This window comes from Brachycentrus maculatus, unplaced genomic scaffold (assembly GCF_059751285.1).
Source record: "Brachycentrus maculatus isolate JH-2025_06_01 unplaced genomic scaffold, ASM5975128v1 h1tg000036l, whole genome shotgun sequence".
In the NCBI taxonomy this organism is placed as follows: Eukaryota; Metazoa; Arthropoda; class Insecta; order Trichoptera; family Brachycentridae; genus Brachycentrus; species Brachycentrus maculatus.
This window is the reverse complement of record NW_028280790.1, coordinates 1,041,939-1,052,500: the sequence shown is the minus strand read 5'-3', so window position 1 is coordinate 1,052,500 and position 10,562 is coordinate 1,041,939. Positions and strand designations below refer to the sequence as shown.

General features: G+C 33.4%; 1 protein-coding gene across 4 annotated transcripts in view; it reads left to right on the top strand.

The window, feature by feature from the left end:
* The window catches only part of Spn (protein phosphatase 1 regulatory subunit spinophilin), a 141,198-nt gene that overhangs the window by 15,780 nt on the left and 114,856 nt on the right, over positions 1–10,562 (top strand). The gene's annotated exons all lie outside the window — the stretch shown is intronic.

Sequence of the window (10,562 nt, the reverse complement as noted above, 5' to 3'; positions counted from 1 at the left end):
TGTTATACTTTCGACATTAATTCCTTGTACTCTGTATGCACGTTATTATTTTAAAAGATGATCGCATCTCTTGCTGAAGAAACGTGTTTCTCTAAATATTTGTTGTCTGTATCGCGCAGGTGTTTTTCTTAACTTAGATACATGGTACAAAGTACAGTCCCTGGCTGAAGCGTTGTGCACTCTTCAAGCTACCGATGCAGTCGTATTGATATTCGTGATAAGAAGTATCAAATTCTCCGGCCAAATATTATGGGGTCAATTAGATAGATACAAGTCGTTTCTGTACTTTGTATGCGCTTTGTATACCTAATAGTGTAGTCGTATTTTTATCACCTTTTTTTTATAAAAAATAACAAATTTATATGTTTTATTATTTTTACAAAGTATACTTGAAATATTACACCTGTAAAATAACGTTATTAAGCTCATGTTATTTCTTGCCTAGTCTGTCCAGTTTAGTAGTTTTAAGATGATTGACTTTTTTCCAAATGTTGTGTTACCAAATTTTTGTTTTGTTTGTAGTGTGGAATTTAAGAAAAAAAACTTATCAGAAGCTTTGCCTTTTTAAATTGATTTATTTCTGGTTAATTACATACATACACAATTATTTCATTACAAAAAATAATAGGTAGATCGAAACGTAGTATTTTCATATATATTTCTTTAGCACAAATAATTTAATAACGAACGATACTTTTTTTATATTCAGTTATATTTATATTTTTTTTACAAAAACTAATTCACTGTAAAATTAGTTTTGTAGTGTTAAAAAAGTGTTACCGTAAACCAAATAAAAAAAGCCATCCTTTTTACTTGAAAATTTATTCATGCTGTATCTATAACTTTAAAAATAAAAATAATACGGTTTTAAGAATAACACGTTAGTGAAATTGAAATCACGATTATCTTGTATTTGTACATTTTGAAAATCAAATTTTATCAACATATGATTTGTAAATATGTAATAAGTTTATGTTATGAGCCCTTGAAAGCCAAAAGAAGATGATGTTTTAAATTTTAATTTAATAAAAAGTTTCTGTTTTTTGATTGATGGTATTTTGCCTGGTGACTGTAAGTACCTGCGTACATCCACAGTACACACAATAATATATCAAAGGATTTGTCAATGTTTGTTTTGGAACAGACACGTCGTTTTCCACGTCTCCTTTCCGCTGTATTCCAATTGCATTTTCGGCTTAATTTTTTGCTAAAATTTGTATGGTATGTTTATTTTATTTACCAAGTATGAAAATTTTCAATAAAATGCCGTTGTATGTTGGAATTTCTATTTGCAGACGTTTTGTCTGCCATTGAGGGGACTTTACCCGCAACGGTGGCTGAAACGCCCGGAAAAAGGAGTTTCGAGACAATGGCATAAAAATATGAACGAAAAAAAGCAATAAACATATGATCGTACTTGAAAATGTGAGAAATTTAAACTCGCCGAATTTGTACAATAGTTTAAGGCTGAGATCTCGAGCGTTTAAATTCGCGATCAGCCGCGTTAGGGGCTAGACGTCTTTCCACAGTCATTTTTTTTAAGAATATACCATAGATATATTCAAATTTGATTTATTTTTAAACATATTATAGTGAAAAAATATTTTTACCCTTTTTTAACTCCTTGTGAATCATATATGTATTTATTTCGAAGAAAAATGTATTCAATACGAAAACGGCGTTTTAAGCAAAAACTTCAATTACGTCACATGTTACCCGGGTTTTATTGAAAGCTATCCCACCACATTCCCAGATCTTATACAGAAGCATCTAGGCTTTCTGACAGACCTTCTCTTGCAAAGCATTTTTTATGAACTAAGTTGCAAAATTTATAACAAATGTGAAACAAAATTATATCCCGATTTTACTGTGAATTTACATTATAAAAAACTTTTAATTTATAAAAAACTTATAAAACAATATCCCCGTCACTACCAATCTGAATAAATACAAGTTTGTAAAACCACCACCAAATTTTCTAGAAGTGCCCCGGTTTTAAAGAGGATTATGTTGCGATTTATTATATATTGGGTTTGTATTAAGATTATTTAGAAAAAATCAGTAGATTAATTTCCCCACGTAATTGCACGGCTTAGTCTATTACTTTTTTCATTCTGGTAGCACATTTCATCCTTCGTAACCGCATCAGACACTCTGTCTCGAGATCAGCGCCTGGTTTCTGCGTGGTATTCACCTGACGAGCCTACCCTATATGGAGCGATCCACTCTTTCAGCTTCGGCTAACTGCTAACTTACGGATCGGAATAATAACCCCGCCATGTGCAGAGTCCAAATCACTCCCATTATCGCGTTAACTATAATATGCAAGCGATAGCGATATTCCGACCAATAATGATATTCCGAGTAATAATACTCGGTCTTCAGCATCCCACAAATCGCCCTTTTTATGGTGAAATGTTAATATTGTTTTAAAAACATACATCTCTATTTAGATTCACCCAAAATTACGTAAATAAATTAACTGGTCAAATTATAAGTTAAAATAATTTGAAAAATCTTGTTTCTCGATTTCTCGATTATGTGAATATAATCCAAGATTCGGACCTCACATATAAATGGAAAAAGTCTGCTTAATAAAAGCTTTCCTTATCCCAACATAGATGGCTATTGTGAACTTGCGCAAACTGTCCTACGAGTTTTATCAATATATCTAGAAGTTTTGAAAATTTGAGTAGTGTGGTTTTCAATCATGGGTATAAATGGTGAATGTTACACGTGTGCAAAGTGATCACTTAACTAAGCCTATGACGGTGGTAAGCCCTGCAAATATCTAGACTTTCATATTATTTTATTAATTGATTCGGCAGACACTTTGTGGTAAAATCTATCCAGTTTTAATTAATGTTTTACTGCGTTATAATTTTCGGTCATCATCCGGTGTTTGAAAATGATGCGGAATGCATCGAAACACGAGTCACAGTAGATTTTAAGAAATAGTTTGTATTTACTAAGTAAAATATTAATTTAAAATTCCATATCCTTCTTCATCTATGTTGAGATGTCAGAAATGTAATCTCCTAATTGGAGGTAATCCAGATTTGTGAACAAGTATTTGGACACACTTAAATTGTTGTAAGTAAAATTTTAACATCACTTGCACTGGCATCTAAGCATCCCGAGATATAGGTACGTGAAACATTTTTACTACTCGAAGACACGACCGTGACCAAACTAAAGAGTTTGGTTTGCCAGTTTCACCCACGTGGAGCCCAATTTTTCGGAATGTTTTTTTTAATAGCTCATTTATCTCTCGTATTATCGACCATGTATGAAAATGTCATTAAATTCATAATTTATATCCGATGTTTGGCTTAATCACAGAGTTATAATGTAAATAAACCATTTTAGCCAATTAGCGGATATTTTAGGAGTCATACCCAACATATGTTCAAAAACATATCATCTTTTCGCAGTCAAGTCAAGTCTTTTCGACTACCAAACCCGTATGTAAATTTCGTCTAAATTAATCAAAACCAAATAGTCGAGTTCTTGTTTTTAATCATAGGTATTCGGTCAATGATCATTTCATATTTGGACCAATGCTTTTATTAGTAAGTACTAAAAACATTATTTGCAGTATTAATATTATTTACACGGTATGCGGAAGGATCTAAGACCATTGCACACATACAGGTTTCAAGAATTAATGCAATATGGATGTTCAATAATGAGCAGAATGGTAAACGTTACACAAGTTTATAAAGTGATCGCTTAAGCCAGTCGAATGCCAGGTCGTAAGCCCTGGGAATCTCAGACTTCCATCTTCTTTCATAAAAAAGGGATGAATGATACATGTTTCATATCACGTTGAGACACCTTGAAAATGTGAATGTTAGTTTGTTCACAAGTATGTAAAATGATCCCTTAAGCCAGCCAAATGCCAGGTCGCAAGCCCTGGGATGCTCAGACTTCCATCTTCTTTCATTAAAAGGAATTAATGATACATGTTTCATATCAAGTTGACACACCTTCAACATTATTTACATTAAATATCAGTCTTTCTAGCGAGTTTTTTTGCCTAGAATTTTCACTCATTAATTACATGAAATTATAGTAACTTTAAACAATTAAGTAAACGAGTAAATCCACTGACGAGTAGGCATAGGCTATAAATATAAAACTTAAATAGTTGAAGCCTGAGTAGGGTCACGATAAGCGGTGTAGCATATGCCGTTGTTAGATTTCAGAGTCACCTGGACGTTAGGTAAAAAATCAGTTTTTTTTGGTGCAATCTTGTTTTACTGTGAATCATTGTGTTGCCTTATACGCACGTTATAGTAAATAATGTTTATATTGTTGAAACGCGTTGGCGGTTACCATAAACGAAACATGAAATTTGCCAGATTATTACAGAGTACAAGTAACACCGTATCGATCATCTAGTCTCTAGTCCAAATGACCGGTGCGCTGATCCAATCGCCTTATTTCCTTGTATGGTTCCCCTGTGCTGAAGTATTGTGTATGTGATATTCTTATGTAAATATTACTCACGTGTATGCATAATTTAGTCGTCAAATCTTATTATGTAAAAAAAATCTCACTTGGTGTGGGCATATAGCATTTTAACCTTCGAATGTTACGATGTTGACCGCTCTTGTTCGACCCAAGGGATATTGGTGCTTAGAATCAATAATTTAGAATATCGTTTAGTTGGTATGATTAGTGTGTTATGTTAATAAGATCTAAATAATCACAAATACTTTTCATTTATATAATAATATTAATATCATATCATACTACGTAAAAAAATGAATTTACGATGTTTTTCTTTAAAATAAAAATAATTTGGAAACCCGTTTATTGTACTAGTTTTTGCCCAGAATTTTCACTCATGAATTACATGAAATTATAGTAACTTAAAACATTAACAGTAGATCCACTCACAAGTAGGTATAGGCTTTAATGCTTATAAAGTTTAGGCCTAAGAAGGGCCATGATATATAGTGTTGCATAAGCCGTAGCTGTTGTCCGCCTCCGTAGTGTAATGGTCAGCATGCTCGCCTACCGTTCTGGAGGTCCCGGGTTCGATTCCCAGGGGGGTTTAATAAATATAAGTGATTTTTACTCTAATATTTATTCAATATTGCACTGGACTGGTACCTGATGTGGAGGGCTGATCACCTTTCCTTCATGTGTAAATCGATCGAGATAACACTGCGTTTATATGAAGCAGTGCCCTATGCACCATTGGGGTGCGGTAAGGGATTTATTATTATTAAGCCGTAGCTAAATTTCAGAGTCACTTGTGAATTACCTAACTTAGTTGGGTAATTCAAAAGATTGTGCTACACGTGGTTTTTGTACTGGCCAGTTTCGTTTGTAATTACTTTAAAACCCCTGCCTTATTTGAAATTCACGTATCATCATCGCAAAAGCAATGTCAATCCTTTGTCTGTCAAAACACTATGGATCTATTTACGTCATCATCTCGCATTCAGTTGAGAGGTGAACTGAAATAGTCTAACCTATTATGAGCGCTTAACCTTTTTTTATCCTTTCGTAAGCAAGCCGTCACCTCGCTCACTACCTAGTGTAGCCTCCTGGAAGATTAATATTTCCCGAGCCGTTAACTTTGGTTAATTTTCCTTATCGATCTTAACTGGGGTTGGAAAAATTCCCAGTCGACAAATTGTCTACTTTGCAATTATTTTTTTCTGTATACGTATTATGGTGAGCCTTAAGAAGTTTATGAAAAGAAAATTGAAGCCTTGGAAACGCGCTGCTATTGTTAGATGTTATGAATATAGAAAATAAAAACTGACAAAAGGGATTTTCATAATCGCTTTGAAAAGTAATTATTTACATATAAAAATTTGTACTTGCAATGTAATTCGAATAACTCGTCGATGTTTTATTGAATTAGCGAGATTATTAAAAAATTCAATAAAGTTTATTTTGATATATAATAATAAATAATAATAAAACCCTTATCCGCACCCCAATGGTGCATAGGGCACTGCGTCATATAAACGCAGTGTTATCTTGATCGTTTACACATGAAGCCCCCGCTTCAGGTACCAGTCCAGGGTAATATTGAATAAATACAGTGAAAAAATCACTCATATTTATTTTACCCCCCCTGGGAATCGAACCCGGATCCTCCAGAACGGTAGCCGAGAGTGCTGACCATTAAGTGCTCCACTAAGGAGGCGGACAATATATAATAATAGGAATTAATATAAGGGAATGTTTATCCTACAGGCGTTATTTCCTGAAAAATCGGTAGGTATTCGGCGTGGGTAAAGTGGTCGTTTTAAACACGCGTAGCAGACCGCAATAAAACCGTGACTTTGTTATTTTATTCATCCACCAAATCGAAAAGCCGCACGCTAAAAGTGCGGTAAGTTGCAGTAATACATTCATTCTTTTTACAAAACTCCTTTTCCAACAGTCCACCAAAAGTCATTCGAGTTGTATGAATCGTTCACTTGTTTGTTTTGTTCATGTCGATAATGAAAGAACAATTTCAATTTCCTATCGTTAAACGTTAAATGTGTTTTGTCACGCTAACTTTTACCTATCACTTGCGTTTATGAAACATGCCGCGGGTATTGTAAATGATTACTCGTATATTACAGATAGGATTTGATCTTCTTGCACAGGGTGGCGCTGTGTGATGCTGCGCTATGGGTGGTCTCGGAACTAGGAAGTAATGGGGTTGCCGCAGGCGGACAACTCGTGACTGTAATATAATATTATACCCTAAATCTCTCAGCCTCCGATTCGCTCTATATTTAGGTAAATTTTACTACCGGTTCGAATAAATTATCGTGTTATAAACGTGATATCCCGGGTTAATGAATTTGAAAAAGGCGCCTCGTTTGCCGGCTGTTACCGCCAGTAAACTTGCGGTTGGCGCTAACCGGACAATAAAAACACGTGACAGGGGTCCGGCTCAGCCGAGGTATGAAATTGCTTCTGTAGGGGATTTTCGTGTTGACAATTTCGACTGTAGCGTTCGGTCAAAGTAATAAATTGATTTCAGAGTTGCACAATATACCCCGATGCGTGAAATCGTTTCTGTCTCCAGTCTCGAAGTACACTCGGGAGTCTTCTTCTTCCTGGCTCCATCCCAACTTATCGTCTTTGTAGACTGTGGAGGTCTCCTTGTCCTCATGTTGTAGATCCTTCTATCTTGGACAATGTCTCCTAGGCCATGCCTTCGAATCGTGTTATCTTTCTGTAGCATCCATGATTTTTTTTATCTTTCTCTAGGTCGGCTGTCCAAACTTAAAACACAGTAAGGGACATTTTTTGTAGTACGTTTTTTTTGCATTTTTGGACTAAGTAGAATCTACTAAAAAAAAAGTAAATCTAGTAAAACACAGCAAGGGACATTTTTTGTTGTACGTTTTTTTTGCATTTTTTGACTAAATAGAATCTACTTAGTCTAAAATGCAAAAAAAAACCTACTACAAAAAAATGTCCCTTACTGTGTTTTGAGTTTGGACAGCCGAAGTGTCTTTCGAGGAAGATTCATGGCGATTGTCTGGTTCACAATATGTTCAGGCTCAAAATATTATTTGCAATCATTAATTACAGTTACCATTTTAAAATTTGTCCATTCTTCTTAGCTCTCCGCCATGCGTCTCTTGAGTCTGCCAGCTGATTCCCGAGTATTTATTGAAATGTCTCGAGCGCTAGGGAAATTTATTCAAACTTTGTCGGGAAATCAAGCCTCGAGGCACGAGATAGGGGGCTGCCTCAATTTTATAGGGAAGATTTGCGTACGCCTCAAATTGTGGGGTGAATGGCGACCCCCTGGCGACAAAGATAACTTAATGCATATTCAGTTTTCTGATGAGATTGGCTGCTTGGTGTTGTATATCCAAACATAAACATAACATGTATTTTTTTAAATATTTCAATCGTTCCTTTTAATACAAAAATTAACAATTAATTCCCACGAACTTCTATGATTTTAAAATTTTGGTTTTTCAAATACATTTTTTAAACGTAATTTACGTTAATATTAATATTAATTACAAAATCAATCACAAATATGATTTTTTGTAAAAGACTTCGTATTTAGTTTCTTTAAAAGTCTTTTAAGCAGTCCTAAACTTATATTTACCATAAATTTGCGTTGTCTTCAGATTATTTAGAATACATACAATAGATTATTTTAGACTACATACAATAGGAAGATGGACTAATTCAGAAGCAGATAGTATTATACAGGATGTCTGACAAAATATTTCAAACGTGAAAAATTAATAAAATGTCGCCAGTTTTATTAACAAATATAACTGGTGACAAATATATAGTGCACTTATGCCGATTTCATTTACCAAAAAATCACATCGTCAGTATATCTTCTTTGTGTGATAATAAGACTACTGTAACAGAAGGGTTATTCCGCCATCATTCACAAATCTGGATTATCTCCAATTAGGAGTTATTTTTTATACTATTTTTTGACGAATAAGAATATGGAAGCCGGGCATTTACAGGACTTACGAACGTCTTAGGCTTGGTTATGTGATCACTTTACACACATGTCACATTCCCCAATTCTATCCATGATTGACAACCACACTGCTCAAATTCTTGCAAGTTCTATATTCGAATTTAAACAATATATATATAGATATATTGTTTAAATTCGAAACATTTTGCTTGAATTGTCTAGAATTTCGCTAGAGACATCTATGGTGAGATGAAAGAAGCTTTTTATTGAGCATAAACTTTTTCATTTGTATGTGAGGTCCGAATCCTGGATTTACTCCGACTCTGAGGTATACCTGACCACTGTTATGTGGCTAATAAAAAAGTCCTCATTATTCAGCTAACGAATGTTGTTCCCTACTCGGGCCCTACTTATCGCGAATTTATTTAATCAATGTTTAAAATGAAACATCCTATACAAGCTGGTAAGTCGTTTTTAAATATGATGAATACGATTTTAATAGATTTGAACTTTCATTGTTGCTTTTTGACTGTCATGTCACATTACTTATTCCTCGCAATGCTCATTGTCGTCAGTTCTATTCAAAAGATTGTATTTATTTTGAGATTTTGAATGGCCACTTATATTTTATTTGAAAATTTGTCTAGGCGTATTTGTTTCCGATACTTTACATTATTTTCCCGTTTATTCTATTTTACACGCACATATTGCGGGAGTGATCTTTTCAACAACGTCATAAATAAATAAAAAACTTGATTTTTTAGGAGATCGTTTTTAAAGCTTAAAAATATAATAAAATGTTTTAAAAATTAATATCAAGCCACTTATTGAACTTTTTACCGTGCAACAGATCTTTTTAGGTAAAACCTGAATGTTTTTGTCCATTTTTGAAATATTTAGTATATTAAAAAAAAAAAATTAACGATGCATTTTATACAAAATGCAAAAACAACACTTTCTGCCCTGTAGCGGGTAAATATAAAGTTGAAAATATACCGCTTTTGCTGGGATATAGTACATTTTCTGGGCATTCCGAAAACATGCACAACGGAAAATTGACGATTTTTTATTTATGACGTTGTTGAAAGGAGTGAGCGATATTTGGATGTCTTATTACGGAATATGAAAGTCTTCATATTTACAGGGCTTGCTACTCTCATTTGGCTCGTCAATACGAATCTCCGTGGTGTCAGCTATTGCTGAACTTTTTTTTTATGTATAAAAATTAGAGCTAACTTCTTAATTTTAGTAGGATTATTTCACATACTAGAAAAATACATGAAATTATTTTTTTAGATAAACAATATTTTAGTTGTTCGTATTCGTGACTACCGGTTTCGAGAAATCCTTCCATCGTCAGGTCATTAAAATAAAATTATTACGATTCTAATCATTTGTATAAAAATAATATTTTGAAACAGAGAAGGAAGACAAATGAATCGCAATGGGAATATTTTCAAAAGTGGACTCGTAGTTAAATTTTATTGGTTATTTATTATGTGTAGGTCTTTATTGATTGCCAAACCTTTAAAATTTTAAATCTTTTTAAAATTATCAAACCTTTAAAACTAAATTTAAAAAAAAAACATCAGACTCACCCCAACCTAAATTCCATACCGAGGAATTTTTTTTATTTTATTTACTTTGTTTTAATTTACTTTGTTTATAAAAAAATAATAATTGTAAAACGAACTCCCTCTCTAAACACAAGTATCTACTTTATTAGAGAAGTAGAAACGTTAAATTTTTTTTTTTGTATATTTAGCAACTATTTTGTATATTTAAATATGTATTATGTAAAAAAAAAAACGGTAGTCACGAATAAGTGTTTATAAAAGTGGTATTACACAATGTAAACAATGGATGATAACGAGAGTGTTTTAGATAATTAATGTCTATCACATAGTCTATTACCAGTTTAGCTTAGTTTAACAGTTTAATAATAATAAAAAAACCCTTATCCGCACCCCAATGGTGCATAGGGCACTGCTTCATATAAACGCAATGTTATCTTGATCGTTTACACATGAAGGAAAGGCGATCAGCCCTCCGCTTCAGGTACCAGTCCAGGGTAATATTGAATAAATATTATAGTGAAAAAATCACTTATATTTATTTGACCCCCCCTGGG